This window comes from Rhinolophus sinicus, linkage group LG13 (genome assembly GCF_036562045.2).
Source record: "Rhinolophus sinicus isolate RSC01 linkage group LG13, ASM3656204v1, whole genome shotgun sequence".
In the NCBI taxonomy this organism is placed as follows: Eukaryota; Metazoa; Chordata; class Mammalia; order Chiroptera; family Rhinolophidae; genus Rhinolophus; species Rhinolophus sinicus.
This window is the reverse complement of record NC_133762.1, coordinates 60,123,905-60,147,193: the sequence shown is the minus strand read 5'-3', so window position 1 is coordinate 60,147,193 and position 23,289 is coordinate 60,123,905. Positions and strand designations below refer to the sequence as shown.

At 37.9% G+C, this 23,289-nt stretch overlaps 1 non-coding gene across 1 annotated transcript; it reads left to right on the top strand.

The window, feature by feature from the left end:
- Positions 1–273: 273 nt before the first annotated feature.
- Positions 274–400, top strand: LOC141568375 (small nucleolar RNA SNORA25). The gene has a single exon (XR_012491519.1). It is a non-coding gene; the product is annotated as a small nucleolar RNA SNORA25 (small nucleolar RNA).
- The last annotated feature ends 22,889 nt before the right edge of the window (positions 401–23,289 follow it).

Here is a 23,289-nt window from a genome sequence, read left to right as displayed (position 1 = left end):
CAGCATTCTCCTCCAGGTCAGCTGTGCATCATCCTGACTGTCCTGGCACAGTCCCTTCATAGTAGCCCCCCAGTCTGCCTATGGTGTTCACAGCTACATGTGGTCTCAGGGACAAAATGTGATCCATCTGCATCACAACCATCAAAAGCACTTATGTATTTGCTTATTCAGCTTCCAAAATAAATTTTATTTCCAATTTTGAATGTACCAGATATTCCTTTTGAAAAGCATGAAAAATAAAAAAAGTATATATTTTTAAAACTCACCACATATACATCATTTCAAAGAGAGCTTGTGGGATCAAAACCAGGAGCTCTTAATTCTGTGACCAAAGATTGAAGTTCTCCATAGGATATAATAGTCACTCAATAATGCTACGTTGTCCTGAGGAGATATAAGATCAATGAAAAAGAAAAAAAAAAAGAAAGAAAAAAACAAAAAAAAACAATCACCACAAAAATAAAAAGTTCTACCAATGATTTCGTGCATTTTTTCTCACTTATATTTTTCCAATTTGGTAAAAATTTCTTCCTTTCCTACCAGTGTTTTCATACACTATATATTTCATACATTATATTCATAGACAAATCATTTTATAAGTGTGTTCCATTTTTCAGTTTGCCTTCAGTCTGCACAATACAAAACTTTCATAAACATTGCTTTACTAATTGCATATTATTTTGTGTAAGTGGACCATAACCAACTCAGTCATCCTTTATTATGACATTTAGGTATTTGCAGTTGTTTTCTATTTTATAAACATGGCAGTCCATTTTATAAAAAATGTACTTACAGAATGTAGTTAATGCATTTCAGATTATTTTCTTAGGATGATTTCCCCAGATATGGAGTCAATGAAGTGGAGGTGTGACTTATTCATATGTGCAATAAGAGAGGAAGTGATATGCCAGTGATCCTGGGTCTTGGGGGAAAGTCCTCTAGAGTTAGTCCCTAAGTTAGAAATTCACCAGACCAGATGTTTTCAGCTGTCAATGTTTTTGATCAAAGTCACAAAAGTTCTCAAAATTTATATTTTCAAGTTTTGTACAGTCTTTGGAAATAAATGAAACTTGCAATTTATAATTCATGGTTTGTTTTATGGTATGATCTATGGTACTCTTTCTTTTGAGGGTGAGATGAAGTGAAGATTAGCATTGAGTGACTTCTTTCAGATTGGTGGTGGCATCTTTATCCATGTTCCTCACATAGACCTCTCTTCCCCACCCAGCCCTAGCTTACTTGTGTGTGTGCACACATGCGCATGCACGCACGCACGCACACACACACACACACACATACACACACTACACATGATGACACAACTCCACACACTCACACTTATTAGGATTGCCAAATAAAATACAGGAAGGTATAGGATGCCCAGTTTAAATTGAATTTCAGATAAGCAATGACTAATTTTTAGTATAACTATGTTCAATGCAATATTTGGGACATACTTAAACTAAAAAATTATTTGTTGTTTACTGGAAATTCAAATTTAATTGGGGTCCAATATTTTTATTTGCTAAGCCTGGCAACCTTAACATTCATACAATCATTCACACGAAACATACACCCACCCACATGTACCCACATGCATTCACACATACACACTTATACCACACACCTTTTTTTCTTTGCATTGTATGTTCAATTTACTTGCTTACTAGAATATAAATGGGTATCAGAAACCCTCAGAAAAACAATTACATGGCAATAGCTTAATATATACTTTTTAAATAATTGGTTTAACAAAATTACAAACAAACTTCACGTCTTATAGGTGACCATCTTATTAGAGTTTTAGAAAACGATCTCACTGTGTGGAAGTTTCTAGTGTCCAAGCTGAGTTCCAAATTCTGGTAGTGTGGTCATTTTCACAAAGGAAGCTGATTCAGACAGCCCAGGTCTAGGGCCATTGGCCCCGACTGGGTAGCTCTCAGATCACCCTGCAAACATTTTCCCTTATACTTCCTAATTTTTTGGCATGTTGATTTAACAGAAAGGGGCGTCAGCCCACCTGGGGTTTCTTTGGAATGGATTGCTTCTTTTCTTTTTTTATAAAAATAAGCGAATGTCTTTATGTAGCTGGGCCAGACCATGAATTCAGCGGCCAGGCCTCACTTTTTCCTGGGTGTGTTCATAGAAACAGTGTAAAGCCAATCATGTTAACCGGCAGTGGCCCCTGACCCAGCTTGGCCTCCCCACATGGCTCCAAGGCAACGTCTACCCCCTCTTCTTTGTCCTGGGCCCTCAGAAGTGCTGGTCAAGTGGGCAGGCTTGCTAGATCTTTGATGAGTGAGTGAGTGAGTGAGTGAGTGAGTGAGTGAGTGAGTGAACAAGAGCGTGGGTTCCAGTTTCTTTTGATCTCTTTATAGCCTATAATTCTGACCATGGAGCAGCAGTGCTCCTGGAGTCAGAAACCATTTCATTTCAAATAACTGGGTCCATTATGTCAAGGACATTTAAAAATCTTAATTTGTGTATAATTCCAAGAATAACTCCAGGAAGACTGCACTTGCCCTTTCTTGGTATAAACTGTAGTTGTGTGGTATAGTAAGTAGCAAACCAGGCCAGGCAGCCAAAGGACCCCATCTCAAACTATTTGCATACAACTGCTTACTTCACTGACATGCAGGAAATGAAAAGGAAGGAACCACAGCTTGTGAACTCACGGGGTGGTCAGAGGACAGTGATTTTGGGGGTGCAAGCAAGGTGTGAAGGTATTCTTTGGGATTGCTGAGTGGGTTAAGCACAGAGTAATAGCTTTTCTAAGGACTTTTTACACTCACACTGGTTTGAGCTACAGGAAAATGAACTCCTTTACTCAGACCAGTTCCCTCCCATTTATTTGACAAAATTGAAGATCTGTAGATGTGGCTCACAGCAATGCAATTGCCATCACAGGAAGACTATTCATTCAGCCACAGGACTTTTCCTTTTCTCCAGGGAGCATGAAGACTCTCTCAGCATTTATGTCATTAACCCCCATAAGAGCCTGGTGAGAGAGAGAAGTGCCAAGAAATACAATCCTTGTCCCCTACAATGCAAAACAGAGATCCAATCCACCCAGCCAGGTTCAAAGGAAACTGAGAAGTGAGAGGAGACCTTGGTGCCTTAGCCCCAAGGCACATGGCTCCAGGTTTCCAGTTCGCCCATCTCAGGCTTTTCATGCGATATACAGCTTCGTTCAAACAAACACACCCAAACATCTAATAACTTTCTGAAATCCACATCTAAGTATAGACTTGGACCTTTTGGCCCCCAGGAGATCTGCTAACATGTGCCTGCTTTCTTGCAGAAAAACCCATTGTCACAACATCATGGACTTTGTTCATGAGAAAAGACAATTGTTTTATCTTACGAGAAAGGCTATTGGGGGCAACAGAGGACAATTTGGCTTTTGTCTTTAATTGGTGATGTTTCCACATACATACAGAGCAACATCTACTCATCTATGGAGAGGCTTTGGCAAATTTGAGTCATCCAAATCATTAGTGATTTTTAAAAATAAAGAGAAAAGCTGGGGGAGGCCTCAGGGAGAGGTGACCCAACTCTTCACCCCAATCCTGAGCATGGGCTGCACTTAGTGACTTGCTTTCAAAGAATAGAATATAGAAAGGGGAGAAAGTAGCTTTAAAGCAGCCAGATGACAAAGGTTACCACCACCAGACGTCTTGCTGACATGTCCCATTGATTGATTGTTGAGAAGGGGACTTTGCCTCTACGGTCTTCCTCCCCCAAACCCCATCACCCCAGTCTAATCATGAGAAAGACACCAGACAAACCCAAGTTGAGGGAGCTTCCATAAATGCCTGCCCAGTGTTCTTCAAGATCTTCAAAAACAAGGACAGTTGGAGAAACTGTCATAGACCAAAGGAGGCTAGAAAGATGACTAAATATAATTTGGTCTCATGGATAAGATCCTGTAACAGACAAAGGACATTAGGAAAAAAGCTAACAAAATCAGAATAAAGTGTGACTTTAGTTAACAGTTATGTACTGATGCTAGTTCCTTAGTTGTGACACATGTACCAAATAACATAAGATAGTGACGAACTAGATGAGGAAAACACAGAAAATTTCTGTACTATTTTTGCAATTTTTCCATAAATCTAAAACTATTCTAAAATAAAAAGTTTATTTAAATAAAAACAATAATAGAAAGGGGTGGTCCTGGCAAAGGTAGTGTATAAGGCCAGTGTTGACAAGGTGGTTTTTAAGAATTTAATATAACAATCAAAGCTCTTGAGTTATTTCTAAGTTATAGAAGACAAGAGGGTTTTGAAAGAAGCTGGTGATAAAATCCCTCAGGACAAAAAGCAGTCACATCATGTTAATACATGCAAATAGGAATACCGAATACTGAAACAATGTGACGTCCAGCCTCTTGGTTATCATGTTACATAGGCTGGGGTACTAGTAGCTGAGGATACTTCTAATACTTGCAGAAAAGCCTGCACGGCTGTGCAGAACTAACTCCAAGGGGTCAGTGTAAACTTCTGATTACACATAGTGGACTGACCACAGTTTTTTTCTCCCTCCCTCCCTAAATTACCACATGATGGTAAAGAAAGGAAGAAAAGGTATGGAAAACCTATAAGGACAAAGAAAACAAAGAAGGAAGCATGCACTGTGTGGTGTTTTAGATCAGAGAAACAGCTCACATTGACTGAACATGTACCAATCTAAATTCTTTCCATGTGATAATTCATGGATGAACTGGTGGCAACACACTCAGAAAAGCAGAAAACGAACAAACGTAAAAGCCAAGTGCCTATAGAAAGGAGCAGCAATAAGAAGTAAGTCAATTAATCCTGTGAAAACTCAAATAGCCAATGTGTCAGAGGCACCCAAAGTGCAGGACTGAGGAACAGAGCTGAGAAGGGAGGATGGTGGTGACTGTGGTGTCCCACGTTACTTGGAGCTTCCCTCCCCAACCCAAGGCAGAAGATCAATTCATTCTCTGGAGACATTAGACCATCCTAGGTTAGGATTCTGGACACACAGTGGAGGGGGAGGCTCAGTCCCAGGGCTGACTTCCTAGGAGTCATTGAAACCCTTCACTGTGAACAGTGGGACCAGTTCCAGGACCTGTTCCCAAAGGCTGATAGCCTGGCACATGCACCCCAAACCATGATTTAGAGAATTCTTCTGAGGAAACTGACCCCAATGTACTTACTTTACTGAATTGTGGGCACACAAAACTTATATGTGAAATCCTAACCCCCAGTTCCTCACAATGTGACAATATTTGGAAACAGTGCTTTCAAAGATGTGGTTAAGTTAAAATCAGGCTGTTAGGATGGACCCTGATCCAATCTGGTGTCCTTGTAAGAAGATGGGATTTGTTCATACAAAGATGCCTGGGATGTGCATACACAGAAAAAAAAGGCCATGTGAGAACACAGCAAGAAACTGTCTGCAGCCTATTGAAGAAACTGACATAGCACACCTTGATCTTGGACCTCTGACCTCCAGAACTCTGAGAAAATACATTTCTGTTGTTTCAGTACCCACTCTATGGTGCTTTGTTATGGCAGCCCTAGCAAACTAACACATGGATGTTTGGATGTCCTCCAATGAAAAGGCCAATTATAGTACCATGAACTCTCAGCGGACAGGCCTTGCTCATGTGTACAAAGCTTGTATATTGATCAGGACCTTGACAAGAAATACTGATGGGATACTCAAAAGGGAGAGAGAAAAGAGTTTAATAAAAGGGCTATTTACAGAGGTAAGTTTGTGGTTAAGAGAAAACGAGAAGTGGTGAAGCCCCTGGGGCTAGTAGCAGAAGCATGTGTTGTTACCACTAGCTCTGAAGGACCCAGTAGGAGTTGTTACTACTAGAAACCAAGGAAGACTGTGGCTGTGAGAGAGAGCCAGCAAACAGGAGATGTCTGTCACTCTCAGTTGAGAAATGTAACCATTGCCAAACCACAGTTTCGGAGGGAGGTGGTGAGGGGATCCAATTTCTCATGCATTCATTCTCTTCTCTTGATGTTGGAGCCCCGCCAATGCCTCTCATTGGCCAAATCCAGTCAGAATCCAGAATATAAAGGATCCCAGGTGATGTAACCCTCATTGAGCAGTCTCCAGAGTACAGAGCAGGGTGAAAGAGGATGAAATTTGGACAGGGAAGTGCAAAATATACAGCTCACTTTACAATCAGCTTTTCAGTTATTCTCTGTTAAACATGAACAAGCTCCAAGGATCACCAAATAGATGAAGTCCTTCAACATGAGAGACAAAAAACAAATAAGAACATAAACCTGCAAACAAGAAAACAGAGGGAAACCAGAGGAAATGAACAAAGCAATGAATATAATACATTTTTTAAGGAACTCAGAGGAAATAATACAGCGAAGAATGTATAATAATATATAATATACATTCATTCCAAGAATCCAAAGACAAGTCATTCTATTCTCAAAAATGTGATGTTATGAAAAATGGAAAAATCAGATAATGTGAAGAAAGTCTTAGAAATTAAAAATATGGTAGCCACAGAATAAATAGGAAGGTAAAAAGATAGAATAATTCTCTCAAAAAGTAAAACAAACAAAAAGAAGATGAAAATTGAACAAGAAAAGATAAGAAACTTAGAGAAGCAATCCAGAAGACATAACATCTGCCTCTTCAGAAACTCAGAAAAAGTGAAAAGGATAAAGGAGACACACCCATCACACCCATCAAATTCTTCATGTGGTTTTAGAATGAGAGAGAAAGAGAGAGAGAGGAGATCTCATTCAAAGGAAATAAAATTAGAAGGCAACACTGGAATAGTAAAAGTCAGTTCAGCAAAACCTTCAAATGAGGTGCAGTCTAGAATTCTACATCCACACAAATAATAAATTGTGAGGGAGAATAAAGATATTTCAAAAATATCAGCACTTATGCTTGATGTTCTAGGAAGATGGAATATATGTACTTTCCATATTCCTCCTGCTAAGGACAACTAAAATCCACAACATTATATGTAAAGCAAATATAGGAAGACTCTGGCAAGTGGAGAGAATGCTGATTGGCTAGGAAACACAGGACCCAAGGACTAACATAGTGGTGACTTCCAGGGCTTTTTATCTCACCTCATATATCCCATAATTGGAGTCAAAGAAACCAACAACCCAGAAATGTCAACAAAAACAGACAAGAAAGGCCCCAACAAAAACCTTTTCTCTCTGACCAGAGGACTAGGAAAGTGGCAGCATAGAAAGAACATTTTTTGACAAAAACTATTATATTCCAGCAAAATGCTACAGAAAAAAAATGTGGCCTCACCCTTATCCACACCAGCTAAGGCTAAGTGGGGAGCCTGGACTTCCACCATCACTGGTCTGTAGCAAGGATCCCAACTCCCACAATGGGAAGGCCAGGGGAAGGTCAAAGAAGGCCAGGTGCCAAGAACTTTATCCATGCCAGCCAGTAAAAAGTCCCTGCACCCATGCTGTCAAGAGAGACCATATAGGGAAACTAGGATTTTGTAGGTTCTCTTCAAGTTAAGAAAATTCTCTATTCTTTGTGAGAGTTTTTATCATGACTGAGTGTTGAACTTTTTCAAATGCTTTTCCCCCATCCTCAGTTGATATGATAGTAAGATTTTTATTTTCTTGCCTGTTAACATGGTAGATCACATTGATTCATTTTCTTTCTTTTTTTGTTTATTAAATTTATTGGGGTTACAATGGTTAGTAAAATTATATAGATTTCAAGTGTATATTTGTATACTATATGATCTATATATCATATTGTATGTTTATCACCCAGAATCAGTTCTCCTTCCATCACCATATATTTGATCCCTTTTCCCCTCCCTACCACCCACCTTCCCCCTTACCCTCTGGTAACCATTGAACTATTGTCTGTGTCTATAAGATTTTGTTTTTTTGTTTGTTTGTCTTGTTCCTTTGTTGCTTTCAATTTTATATCCCACATATCAGTGAAGTCATATGGTTCTCTACTTTTTCTACTGACTTATTTCACTTAGAATAATAATCTCAAATTCCATCTATGTTGTCACAAATGTCAGTATTTTATCTTTTCTTATGGCCAAGTAGTATTCCATTGTGTATATATACTACATATTCTTTTTTTTTTTTTTTTACCATGTAATTTTTTTATTTATTAAATGTATTGGGGTAACACTGATTAATAACATCATATAAATGTCAGGTGCGCAACTTTATATATGACATCTGTATACTCTATTGCGTGCTCACCCGCTGAAGTCCAGTCTCCTCCCATTACCGTATATTGGACCCCCTTCATCGTCCTCCCAACCCCTTCCCCTCTGGTAACCATCATTCTGTTGTCTGTAGCTATGAGTTTGCTTGTTTGTCTTGCTTCTTTATCCAATCATCAGGTGAAAGACATTTATAAACCATTTTGAGAGAGATCTTCAAGTAATATATACTTTTCTGCTTTTATTTATTTATTTTTTTGCTAAAGAGGATAGTTTATTAAAAGCAAAGGGTCAGAGCTCCCGAGCAGAAGGGGGTCCTGGATGGGGTACCCCATATACTTTTCTGCTTTTAAAAACAATGTGTTGAGTTTACTCTATTTTTATCTTTTTTAAAAAAATATTCAGAGAATCTTTACATGTTTATTAAAAACTGAATTTGAAGATACATTCTAATCTTGCATTAAGTGTTCATGCTTGGCTTTTACGTTACCTAATTGTAAAACTTTCTTTTTTTGATGCATTTTGTGTGTCATGTCCCGTTTAAGGCTATCTTGCCTGACCAACTGATCCTACCAGTAATGACTAAACTGTATTTCTTAACATAAATTTCATTTTTCAGAAACCCTCACCTGAGCTTTTAATTATGCTGATTTCAAGGACTTAATGAATTACTGGCTACTTTTATTATCCAAGTATCAAACACTATACTACATATTCTTTATCCAATCATCTATCCAAGAATATTTGGTTGTTTCTATATCTTGGCCACTATAAACAAAGCTGCAACGAACATCAGAGTGTATATATATATATATATATATATATATATATATATATATATATATGGATAAATGTTTTCAGATTTTTTTTATATATATATATACCCTCGAGAGGGATTGCAGGTCATATGGTAATTCTATTCTTAATTTTTTTTTTTTTTTTTATTGGGGTGACAATTGTTAGTAAAATTACATAGATTTCAGGTGTACAATTCTGTATTACATCATCTATAAATCCCATTGTGTGTTCACCACCCAGAGTCAGTTCTCTTTCCATCACCATATATTCGATCCCCCTTACCCTCATCTCCCACCCCCCACCCCCCGTCCCCGTTACCCTCTGGCAACCAGTGTGGAGGTTTCTCAAAGAATTACGAATAGAATTGCCATATGACCCAGCAATCCCTCTTCTGGGTATCTACCCAAAAAATCTGAAAACATTTAGAGATAAAGACACGTGTGCTCCAATGTTCATTGCAGCTTTGTTTACGGTGGCCAAGACATGGAAACAACCAAAATGTCCTTCGATAGATGAATGGATAAAGAAGTTGTGGTATATATACACAATGGAATACTATTCGGCAGTAAGAAAAGATGATATAGGAACATTTGTGACAACATGGATGGATCTTGAGAGAGTAATGCTGAGCGAAACAAGTCAGACAGAAAAAGCAGAGAACCATGTGATTTCACTGATATGTGGTATATAAACCAAGAACAGCAAAAGAACAAGACAAACAAATGAGAAACAGAAACTCATATTCTTAATTTTTTGAGGAACCTCCACACTGCCTTCCATAACGGCTGCACCAGTCTGCATTCCCACCAACAGTGTATGAGGGTTCCTTTTCCTCCACAACCTCTCCAACATTTGTTATTGTTTGTCTTGTTCATATAGCCATTCTAACAGGTGTGAGGTGATATCTCATTGTGGTTTTGATTTGTATTTCCCTAGTGAAGTTGAACATTTTTCATATATCTATTGGCTATTTGTATGTCTTGTTGGGAGAAGTGTCTGTTCAAGTACTCTGCCCAGTTTTTAATTGGATTGTTTTTTTCTTTACTGTTGAGTTGTATGACTTCGTGATATATTTTGGATATTAGGCCCTTATTAGAGGCATTGTTTGCAAAAATCTCCCATTTGGTTGGTTGTCTTTTTGTTTTGTAGATGGCTTCTTTTGCTGTGCAGAAGTTTTTAGTTGAATATAGTCCCATTCATTTATTTTAGCATTTACTTCTCTTGCCTTTGAGGTCAAATTCATAAAGTCCTCTTTGAACCAAAGGTCCATAAGTTTAGTACCTATGCTTTTTTCTATGCATTTTATTATTTCAGGTCTGCTGTTTAGGTCTCAGATCCATTTTGAGTTAGTTTTGTTATATGTGACACATAGCAATCTAGTTTCATTCTTTTGCACATGGCTTTCCAATTTTCCCAGCACAATTTATTGAAGAAGATTTCTTTTCTCCATTGTATGTGTTTGGCGCCTTTGTTGAAAATTATCTGCCCATATATATGTGGGTTTAATTCTGGGTTTTCAATTGTATTCCATTGGTCTGTGTGTCTGTTTTTCTGTGAATATCATGCTGTTTTGATAATTGTTGCTCTGTAGTACAAGCTGAAATCAGAGAGTGTGATACTTCCAGCATTATTTTTTTTTCTTAGGATTGCTTTTGCTATTTGGTGTCTTTTGTGATTCCATACAAATCTGATGATTTTTCGTTCTTTTTCTTTTAAAAATGCCATTGGGATTTTGAGGGGGATTGCATTAAGTCTGTGTATTGTTTTGGGTAATAAGGCCATTTTAACTATGTTAATTCTTCCAGTCAATGAACACAAAACGTCTTTCCACTTCTTTGTGTCTTCTTCAATTTATTTTTAAAATGCCTTATATTTTTCAGTTTATAGGTGCTTCAAATTCTTTGTTAAGTTTATTCCTAGGTATTTTATTCCTTTTGTTGCAATTACAAAAGGATTTCTTTTTTCATTTATTTTTCTGAAATTTCATTGTTAGTATATAGGAATGCAATGGATTTTTGTACATTTATTTTATAGCTGACAACTTTATTCATTTATTGTTTCTAATAGCTTTTTGGTGGAGTCTTTAGGGTTTTCTATGTGAAGAATCATGTCATCTGTAAAAAGTGACAATTTAATTTCTGCATTCCCAATTCAGATTCCTTTTATTTCTTTCTCTTGCCTGATTGCTCTGGCTAGGACTTCCAATACTAGGTTGAATAACAGTGGTTATAGGTCGCAACCCTGTCTTGTTTCTGAATATGGAGAAAAAGGCTTCAGTTTTTCACTGTTAAGTATGATATTAGCTGAGGGTTTGTCATATATGGCCTTTATTACGTTAAGGTATTTTCCTTCTATACCCATTTTATTAACTGTTTTAATCATAAATTGATATTGTCTCCTGTCAAATCCTTTTTCTGCATCAAGTGATATAATCATATGATTTTTATATTTATTTTGTTTATGTGGTGTATCACATCGATCGATTTGCATATGTTGAACCATCCTTGTGCTCCTGGGACGAACCCCACTTGATCATGATATATAATCTTTTTTAATGTATTGTTGTATTCTATTTGCTAGAATTTTGTTTAGGACTTTTGCATCTGTATTCATCAGAGATAGTGGTCTGTAGTTTTCTTTTTGTGTACTATCCTTACCCAGTTTTGGTATCAGGGTAACATTGACCTCGTAAAATGAGTTAGGAAGCATTGCCTCTTCTTCAATGTTTTGGAAGTGTTTGAAGATAACAGGTGTTATTTCCTCTTTGAATGTTTGGTAGAATTCATTAGTGAAGCCATCTGGTTCTGGACTTTTGCTTTTGGGAAGTTTTTGGATGACCGATATAATTTCCTCACTGTTGATCCATCTGTTTAGATTTTCCAGTTCTTCGTGATTTAATCTAGGAAGGCTGTATGTTTCTAAGAACTTGTCCATTTCTTCTAGGTTATTGAATTTGTTAGTGCATAGTCCTTCATAGTATTCTTGTATGATCCTTTGTGTTTCTGTGTCACTCGTGGTAACTTCTCCTCTTTCATTTCTGATTTTATTTATTTGTGTCTTTTCTCTTTTTATCTTAGTGAGTCTAACCAAGGATTATCAATTTTATTAATCTTTTTAAAGAACTAGCTCTTTGTTGCATTAATTTTTTCTATTGTGTTTTGTTCTCTATCTCATTTAGTTCTGCTCTAATTTTTATTATTTCCTCCCTTCTGTTGATTTTGCGTTTCATTTGTTCTTCTTTTTCTAGTTCTTTAAGGTGTAATGTTAGGTTCTTTATTTGGGGTTTTTCTTGTTTCTTGAGATAGGCCTGTAATGGTATAAATTTCCCTCTTATTACTGCTTTTACTGCATTCCAATAATTTTGATAGGATGTATTTTCATTCTCATTTGTTTCTATGTATCTTTTGATCTCCCCTTTCATTTCTTCTCTGACTCAGTTGTTCTTTAATATCATGTTGTTTAATCTCCACATTATTTGTGTTTTTTCCTGCTTTCTTTTTGCAGTTGATATCCAATTTCAAAGCCTTGTTGTCAGAGAATATGCTTGGTATCATTTCAACCTTCTTAAATTTGCTAAGGCTAGTTTTATGTCCCAATATGTGGTCTATCCTTGAGAGTGTTCCTTGTACACTAGAAAAGAATGCATAATCTACTGTTCTAGGATGAAGTGCTTTATAAATGTCAATTATGTCCATTTGGTCTGTGTCATTTAAGGCTGTTATTTACTTACTGATTTTCTGTTTGGATGGTCTCTCCAAAGCTGTCAATGATATATTTAGGTCCCCAGCTATAATTGTGTATGGTAAATTTCTCTTTTTAGTTCTGTTAGTAGTTGCTTAGTATATTTTAGTGCTCCCTACTGGGGGCATACATATTGGTAAGTGTTATGTCTTCATATTTTATTGTCCCCTTCATCATTATGACATGTCCGTCTTTGTCTCTTGTTACGTTTTTTTATCCTGAAATTGTTTCATCTGATGTAAGAATGGCTACAACCACTTTTCTCCAATACCATTTGCTTGGAGTATCAATTTCCACCCTTTCACTTTCAGTCTATGTCTGTCCTTGTAGCTGAGATGTGTCTCCTGGTTGGGTTTAATTTTTTGATCCAATCTGCTCTGTGCCTTTTTATTTGTGAGTTCAGTCCATTTACATTTAGGGTGATTATTATTTATTTATTTTTTTTATTAAATTTATTGGGGTGACAATTTTTAGTAAAATTACGTAGATTTCAGGTGTACAATTCTGTATTACATCATCTATAAATCCCATTGTGTGTTCATCACCCAGAGTCAGTTCTCCTTCCATCACCATATATTTGATCCCCCTTACCCTCATCTCCCACCCCCCACCCCCACCCCCCTTACCCTCTGGCAACCACTAAACTATTATCTGTGTCTATGAGTTTCTGTTTCTCATTTATTATTCTTACTAGTGTGATTATTGATATATGAAGATTTCCTATAGCGATTTTGTCTTTTGTTTTCTGTTATCTTGATGTCTCCATTGTTTCTTTACCTTTTTGTTGCTGTTATTTTAGTGTGGTGGTGTTCTATAATTTTTCTCTGTTTATTTTTTTATGTTATATTTCTCAGTTCTGGATTTTTTTTTTGAGTGGCTACCATTAAGTTTATATAAAAAAAGTTTCATATATACTGTAGTCCTTTTTCTGTGCCATGCCTCTGATCTCCATTCCCCCTTGAGGATTCAGACCTTTACCCTCTCCCCTTTTATGTTTTTGTTGTCACAAGTTATCCCTACTTATGCCATGAGTTGATTTCTCAGTTGCAGTAGCAAGTTGTCTTTTAGTTCTCCTTTACCTATTTTTTTTAACGTTTCCATTTTCTTTACCCTTTATGTTATGTTTAAGTGTATAGTACCCTGTTTTTGTGTACGCTTTGCCATTTCCCACTTCTGTCTGTTTGTTCATAATGTTTGTCGTGGTTGTATTCTTTTAATTTTTTTTCAGGTCAAATAACCTCCTAATTTCCTGTAATGCAGGTCATGTGTTAGAAAATTCCCTCAGCTTCTGTATGTCTGGAAAGGTCTTTATTCCTCCTTCACATCTAAAGGATAACTTTGCTGGATATGTTATTCTTGGCTCATAATTTCTCTCTTTCAGTACTTTGAATATTTGATTCCACTTCCTCCTGGCTGGTAGAGTTTGTGCTGAAAAAAATCTGATGACAATCTAATGGGCTTTTTCCGTATTGGTTACTGCTTGTTTTTTACCCCCTGGCTGTCTTGAAAATTTTTCCTTTGTCATTAATTTTTTGACAGTTTCAATATAATGTATTTTGGAGAGGCCTGTTAGAATTGGGGTAATTAGGTGTTCTGTTTACCTCTTGGATTTGAGGATCCATCTCTTTCCACAAGTTTGGGATGTTCTCATTGACTATTTGTTTGAATAGACTCTCTGTTCCCTTCTCCCTCTCTTCTTCTGGTATACCCATTATTCTAGTATATGTGCTGCCGAAGCAAGCACATACCCATTATTCTTATGTTGCTCTTTTGGGTGTAATCAGAAAGTTCTTGCAGCGTTCTTTCATTTCTGTTAAGTCTCAAATCTCTGTCTTCTTCCATCTGCAACATTTCCAGATGTTTATCTTCTATCAGTGCTTCTTTCCTTTATCTGGTCAGCTCGATTTTCTAAGCTGGCTATTCATTCATTTCTTTTATTGAATTCTTCATCTCCAGAATTTATATTTGGTTCTTTTTTAAAATTTTGGTCTCTTTGGTAAAATAATTATTTTCTTCATTGATTTTGTTTCTGAGTTCATTAAACTGCCTGTGTTTTCTTGCATCTCATTGAGATTTTTCAAAACTGCAATCTTGAATTCTCTGTCATTTGAGTTACATATCTTTAAGTTCCTTTTTTGGAAATCTTTCGTTTTCTTTCTGAGCTGCCTTTTTACCTTGGTTATTCATGGCAATTAATGAATTACTATTTCGCTTCTGGTCATCTACAAGAGTGGGTTCTGTATCAGGTTGCTATGAAGATGTCTGTCTTAGGTGTCTCTGGAACATTTTATTTTCTCTCCCACTGCAGCCTTTCATTTTCTCTCATGCTGTAGCATTTTATTTTCTCTGGCACTTTTCCAGCTTCTCACACAATAGGAGGTTTCCTGGAAGGTGGGCTTCTCCTCTGTGAGCAGGTAGCCTGGGTCTCAGGGCACACCCCCATGGGAGGATGTGGTGGGCAATGACTTTCTGAGCCTCTGAACCCCAATGCTTCCCCTGCATCCTGATGCAGCACTTGTGTGTCTCATCAGCCCTCGTTTCCCCCCACTGGGACCCACCCAGAAAGATGGGGGTGGGGTTGGCTGGGAGAGGCAGATGGTTTGTCTGTGTCTCTGAGCAATGGTGACTTCCAGCCCACAGCTGTCTCCCCTGTACAGCTCCTTCCCTGTTGCCAGAATTAGCCACACTGTGCATCTGCTGCTGCAGGATTGTCTCTCCAGTTCTCAAGGCTATAGATATTCTACTCTTTAATCTGACACTGCTACAGTTTCTTCTGGAACCTGCTTCTAACACTGGGAGAATGGGGAGGTTGGTGGCGGCAAGATCTGGGAGGATGTGCGTAGTTGGCCAGGTTCTGTGTCTTTGTTTTCTGTTTTCAGCCTGGCAGTGAGAGCTTAAACCACAGTTCTCACTTTTCTGTATTCAGTGTTTACCCCAAGGCCTCTGCTCCAAATGCTAGGTTCAGCCGTATTACATGCTGATTCCTCAGGCAGGCCTGTGGGACAAAGAAAGTGCACCTGCAGTCTGAATCCTTCCTTCTTCTGAGACTACAGTGAGCTCTGGATTGCATCCTGTGGCCCACATCTCTGCACTTCCCCCTTCCCTCCTCCTTTGCTCGCCCAATTTGCCCATCCTCAGATGATTTGATGTGCAGATCTCTCAGATGTGCTTGGTATTGCTTTGGTTATCTTTTGCTGATTACAGCTGTTCAATTTGTTGTAACTTCCATGGGAAATTTCAAAAAGCTCTTTGATCGCCACAGTGTTTCTGACATCTGACTGATTCATTTTCAAATATTGAGCCAGCCTTGCATTCTTGGAGAAACACCCACTTGCTTTTGGTATATAATTATTTTTATATATTGTTGAATTCTATTTTCTAATATTTTGTTAAGGACCATTGCATCTATATTTATGAGGGATATTGATCTTTCTTCTTTAACTATTTTTGCCTGGTTTGTGTATCAGAATAATACTATTTTTGTAAAATAAATCTGGCACAACATGCTTTCTGCCATATTCTTTTGGCCAAGTGATCACAGCCCAGTTCCAGGGGAGCAAACATACACTCATCTCTCAGTGGGAGGAGAGCAAAAAAATTTTGATATCACACTCTAAAACAACCACACTTTTATAGGAAGGTATTTGGCCTCTGAGTTTCAACTCAAAATTCATTATTTCAAGAGCAACTTACTGGTGAAATGATATTGTGCTTTCAGTACATCATATGCAGATTCTCTTTTTGCTTGGTAATAAGGAGGGAGCCATCTGCTTTTGCACCTTGTCTTCTTTGTTTCTAGGGAAATGTGTTTTGATTTCTTGAAGCAATGAGGAAACAAACTTTTGTAACCCAACCCTTTCTTTGTTGTGTTATATTTTTTAATTATGCAATTTAAAAAGTTAGTGGGGGCAAGCTGTAAAAAAACAGCTCGTAGAACCCACTGGAGCCTGAAAAGAGTTAGGTAAAGTAATAGTGATCAAGTCATGGGGTACGAAAAGCGTCTGAAATATGCTGTCCTGTAAGCCAAGGGTCAGCTATGTCTGCTTTGTGCCATTCCCAGAAAAGGGACAAACAGCCAAGAATGTATGCTTCCTCCCAGATCCAGGGGCCAGTATTTTTGGCTCAGAATGTCGCTTCCTGGTGAGCCTCTGCTCTTTACACAGCTTTGGTCAACAAATGACCAGTCTCATGCTTTCCCACAAATAAGTTTAACATTGTAGAATTATACAATCCTGTATATATAGAAATTTATTATTGTACCTCTAGCTTAGAACTGCCAGATTTTAGTTACAGATTAGTGAAAATAAAATGTAATTCCTTCCCACTCAGAGTTCTGTTCTAAATCTATCCAGGGACCCCAGGGTAAAGACCTCTGCTCCTACCAGAAGAATTCTTCCTAGTATAATAATTGGTCTTGATTTGGCAAGTGGGCTTTAGGTTTGCAGTCTCATGGACTATGCCTGAGAACAGTGGAGAGCTATGATTAGCATAGTAAGCTGAGATGAATTTCTTATGGCCCCAGGAAGCCGGGATTCAAAAGTGTCTCGTGACTTGGGACAGGGGAAGCAAAGTCAAGGGAGACCGTGTGAGTGGGATTTGGACAATGGGCAGAATCAGGGATTCCTCCAGGACTGTGGGAGGGGATACCAGAGCCTGGAGGAAACAAAGGTATTTGCTCAGGTTTAAGCTCTCTCCATTTTTTTCCTGCAGTTCTCATTACATGCACTCTGCACAAAGGTCCCTTGTTAGGTGTGGAGAAACGATGGAGAGAGAACTGTGTTTATGCTTAGAGGAAATGAAGAGCTGGAGGAGATAACAGGGAAATAAAGAAAAGACACCTAACATCTCCCACCTTACCCCTCTTCCCCCAAACATACGCATTCCCATTCCTTTTAAAAGCTCTTGTGGAAGTTCAAAGCAAGATAGACAGTTTAACAATAAGGAGTCTGTAAGTTGCAATCTCCACTGCATTTGGGAGCATTTGGTTCAGCAAGGACTTCTCTCAGCTTTGTGGGGTAAGCAGAACAGATGATTCCAGAGGGATAAAGAACTGGTTTTCAAAATGGTAAAACTTTGATTTCCCAAGTTAGCTCTTTATTTGGAGTCTTGAACAAAGCAGATAACTTAGAATGGCTCTGGGTAAGGTCAGAAAGGCTCCTGCAGCAGCATTCAGTTGCCAGCACCTTTGCAGAAACCTTTGTATCTGGATAGGCTGGCACAGGAAAACATTATGATGGATCAGATAAATTTTCTCTATCTGGAGAATGAGAATAGGGCTGAAAATTCCAAGCTTCTAGTCATGGCTAGGCCTTTCTAGGCCTCATCAAGGAGTCATCCAGGAGCCCTCACAGAGTCTTCTCATTAAAACAAGAGATGGCCCATAAGTTTAGTACCTATGTTTTCTTCTATGCAGTTTATTGTTTCAGGTCTTATCTTTAGGTCTTTGATACAGTGGTTGGTAACCAATATGCTGATGCACACATATGGAGTCCTTGTGCACGTGCAATCTCTTATCTGGAGAGAATGTGGAGCCCATCCAGATGGCTCTTCCTTCCGGGGTGCTCTCTAAAGCTGCATTTTTTATGGAGACATTTTCTTTCATCTCTTCTCTGCTACTTTCCACCTTTGCTCTATTTCCCTCTTCTTCCCTCTGCTAAGTTGGTTAAGTCAAGGGAATTTAGAGTTGGAGTGTGTAGTAGGTGTCATTTTGGGGTGCTTTCCCAACACCCATTCTTCCGGTCTCCCACCAGTTATGTTCCTATTTCCTTTTGCCAAGCTCAAAAATAAATTATATGTGAGGTTGGTCACCTTGGGATTGGATTGGCTTAGCCAGTGATTGATTCAGGAATGGCATGCGACCTCATCTGGACCACTAAGAGTGATTCCATGACTCTGCTAAAACTACTAGAAGAAAATTTTTCTGTCTGGACAGGGTGGCATAAAGCGATTAGGGCTAGGGCAGCTGCAGCCATTTTGTTAGTATTTATGAGTATAAGAGTCTTGCTCAAATCATGGAGAACAGAGTCAAGAGCCAAAGAAAACCAGTCACTTGGCAACAAGGTAAGAGCTGCTATATCTAGCCCCATCTAGAGCTATGTACCCTGGGTTTGCAGTTAGCAATGTCTCTGTATATCCCCTATTGTCCGAGCCATAGAAAGAGTAAAACATTTATTATAAAATGAAACACAGACACACTACATAGCATAAAGACTGTTAGGAGGCAAAACACATTTGTAATCACACAGGCCAGGAAATGGAACTTTGCTGGTCACCTCAGAAGCCCCTAGAATCTAAATGCACCCTTTCCCTAAAATGTAACCACTACCCAAAGTTCTACAGTAATCACTTCCTTGTGTTTCTTCATAGTTTTATCATAAAATGTGCACCCTGACACTACAGTTTAATATTGCCCATCATTTTAAATTTGCTTTATTATTTTAGTCTCTTTTAGTGTATTGTTTGTCCCCCATTCCTTTTTTTGCTTACAATTTATCATTAAACAAGCAAAGCCTAGGCCATTTGGTCTGCAGCATGGATTATGCTAATTGCACAATTGTCTTCACTATTTACACACGCTGGCAGCTGGATCTAGAGGTTGGATTGGACTCAGTCTCAGCCCCTATAGCAGGACTCTAATCGATGTGGTGATCTTCCATCAGGAGGCCCTTATATCTGGTTGTCTCTCTTTTTGTGATATTAGTGACCATTGATGTGAAAGTGGTGCAGAGCATACAATGTCTATAAGGACAATGAAAATAATAATGTTAGTGACTAAAAATTGGTCTGCTGTTTATTATCAGCATGCACAGCAACCCTAAACATTGTCAATGATACTCCTTCCCTCTGGGGTGGGCCCCCTCCCCCAGGACCTGCCTTGTTTGAGACTCTGGGGTTCCTCTGTATCAGACATCTCCTTGCCTCCTAGTTCTGTTCACACACGCTGATAGTATCCAGGATTTCTGCCTGTTGGTTGTTTGTTTTCATCTGCTAATGTTTTGGGGCTTATAGGGGTCTTCTCTGTCTTTTTTAATATGGGGATGTGGAGAGTCTCAAAAACTATGCCACCATCATTGCCATCTTTCCAGAATCCTTCTTGTTCAAGTCAGTTTGGTTGGTTCCCTGACGTGTAGAACTGAAAGATACCTTAAATGAAATAAAAGTGTCTGATCTAATCATTATCCTATAAAACTGAGAAAAATGATTTCCAAGACACTGTGGTTTGAACAGGGCCCACAGGGTGCTATTCACTGAGTTGGGATGTTTGAATCCTGGATTACCATTTATCCCTGCCATGATCTCACAAAGTCAAAAGACAATAAACTTGTGAGCTTTCAGGTAAGTGAGCTGACAAGCTCCCAGGCCCCAAGTCCCATCTCCAGATTTAGATAAGCCACCTCTTTCCTTTTCTATTTCACAATTTGATGACATCTTCCTACAGCTGTTGACACAGCTTTTTATTGTTTCCACATGGTCTGAGAGATAAGAGGTTTTTTTGTTTGTTTGTTTGTTTTGTTTTTTGTTTTGTTGTTGTTGTTGTTTTTAGTGTACCTTTTAGAACAATTCCTCTTAAACAATATTTTGGGCATCAAAAATGAAGAATGATTTAGAGATTTCCACACAGGTGAGAATTCTGCTTCAACAATTGTTCTATACTCAAATGAAGAATGTAGTAAATAGTTTGGTATAAGCAAAATTGAAGTATGAAATACATATTACCTTAAAAAGTTAAGGAGGACAGAGGCAGTCACTTTCCAGAAGTATTTTATTCCTGGGCTCTGTGGTGAACTTTTCAAACTGGGTTCTCGGGAGTATAGAGAATCCAGCAAAATGTCAGAGGCTCCCTTGTAAAAGAGAAAAGAACTGGAAACTGTTGGGCTTCAAGCTTGAGTTAGTGTTATATGGAGACAAACTGCATAAAATGTAATTTGCAAGTGACGTTACTTTGCCAAATGGCAAAACAAGGGAATAAAACAACAACACTGCCTAATGAACTTAATGTGAATGAAAGGATGTATAAATTCTTAGGAAAACATTTATAAGTAACGAACCTCCACTTCTGGTTATTTTGTTTTAGAGAGTTAAATGTCTTTAATATAATATCTATTGGCATTGAGTCATAAGCTCGAATTGATTAGAGAATTGAAGAAGTCTGGAAACTCCCAAAATTTCTGGAAAGACTTTTTATGAATAAAATATGCTTTTTTTTAAAAAAAATTTTATTTTATTAAATTTATTGGGGTGACAATTGTTAGTAAAATTACATAGATTTCAGGTGTACAATTCTGTATTACATCATCTATAAATCCCATTGTGTGTTCACCACCCAGAGTCAGTTCTCCTTCCATCACCATATATTCGATCCCCCTTACCCTCATCTCCCACCCCCCACCCGCCGCCCCCCTTACCCTCTGGCAACCACTAAACGACAATAAAATATGCTTTTTGAAATTTTGAAGTAATCTTAGTTTTACAGAAAAATTGCCATGATGACTTCCTATATACCTTTCACCCAGATTCCCCCAGTTAACATTTTTCCACATTTGCATTATCATTCTTTCTCTGTATATACAAATTTTTAGTATTCTGAATCATTTGGGAGTAAGTTACAGATATGACATCTAATTTTCTTTCATTTTATTCTTAAACACTTCTGTCCATATTTCCTAAAAACAAGAATTTCTCTTACTTAACCCAGTACTATTATCAAAATTCAGAAATTAACATTGGTACAATATTATTTGTAATCTAAAGACCTAATTTATATTTTGTCTATTGAGCCAATAATGTCTTTCATGGCACAAGAAAAAAAATGGTTCATAATCTAATCAAGACAGTTCAGTCTCCTTTAATCAGAAGCAATGCTTCATTTTTTTTTTCTTTCCTTTTTGAGTACAGGTCATATATTTCATAGAATGCCCTTGAATTTGGTTTTGTCTATGTTTCTTCATGTTTAGGTTCAGGTTATGCATTGTGGACAAGGGTATGACTGAAATACCTATTGTGTCCTTAATGCTTTATATCACTGAAGCACACAATGTTGACTCATCCTATTACTGTTGATTTTAACTCTGATTACTTAATGAATGTGGTGTCTGCCAGGTTTTCTCTGCTTTTGTAATTAATAAGTGTCTTATTGGGAGCTGCCTGAAGGTGGTAAATATTCTGTTTCTCATGAAATTTCATCCACTGGTTTTTGAATCCATTGATGATCCTCATTTGAATCAGTGACTCTATTATAGGAAATGGTTTGTTTTTCTCTCTGTTGGCTTTATTTTCAAAATATGTGCAGAATTCCTCCACTTCTCACCATCTTACTGTTACCAAACTGGTGAGAGTGACTGCTATCTTCCTTCTGCCATGTCGTCTGTGTAATCTCCCTGCTTCTATCCTCACTCAGCCTCTCCAGACTCTTCATACAAGGGGCAAAGTGATTCTGTAAAAACGCAAGTGTGCTTAAGTTGCACCTTTGTTCAAACCATTAGTGGTGGTTCCTCAGTCCTCACAATGGCTGCCCTAGTCCTACAGTGGCAAACCCTCCTCCCAATGGCTCCAGCTCCTTACAATGGCTCCTCCTCCTCACAATGGCTTCTAATGCCTGAATAACTTGTGTCCTGTTATATCTCTAACATTATCTCTCCTCCTTCTGTCCACCTTACTCTCTTCACTTCAGCCTCATTAACCTTGATACCCTGTTTCCCCGAAAATAAGACCTAGCTGGACAATCAGCTCTAATGCGTCTTTTGGAGCAAAAATTAATATAAGACCTGGTATTATGTTATATTATAATTATATTTATATTATATTATTTTATATTATATTATATTAAAGACCCAGTATTATATTATAGTAAAATAGGATTTGGTCTTATATTAATTTTTGCTCCAAAAGACGCATTAGAGCTGATTGTCCGGCTAGGTCTTATTTTCAGGGAAACATGGTAGTCCTTGGCCACACCAGGCATCCTTCTTTTTTAAAGGTTTCTCTTTTTGCTCTCCTTGGAACAGTCTCCCCAGTTATCGTAATGGATAGCTTCCTCACCTCCTTCAAGACTTTACCAATTGCCACCTTCCCCACTATCTCACACATACTTTTTTTTCTTTATATAATTATCATCTTATAAACTACTATCACGTTTACTTATTAGGGTTAATTTTTATTTTCTACCTACCACTGCCAGAATGCAAGCTCCATGAGGCAAAAAGCTGGTGCCTTTTCTGACCACTGACACACCAAGAATAATGCCTGTTACCTAGTAGTTGCTCAAAAGTATATTCATGGAATGAATGAAAAGGGAAGGTAGGGGGGAAATTTTGCATTATGAAAGTGGTTTTAAGTTGATAAAATATTAAGGCATTCTTATAGATCTATTAGGACTTTGTTCTCCATAAATTACATGTAAAATTTCTTGTTCCTCTCACTCTAGACCCTCCCTTTAGACAAACCTTTCCCCTTCCATATTTTTAAACAAAAACTTTAAACCAATTCTTCCCCTTTGTGTGTCTCTAGTTCAGGATACTCTGTAGACTCCAATCTCCTGCATCCCATACCTCACAAGCATTTCTCTCTGT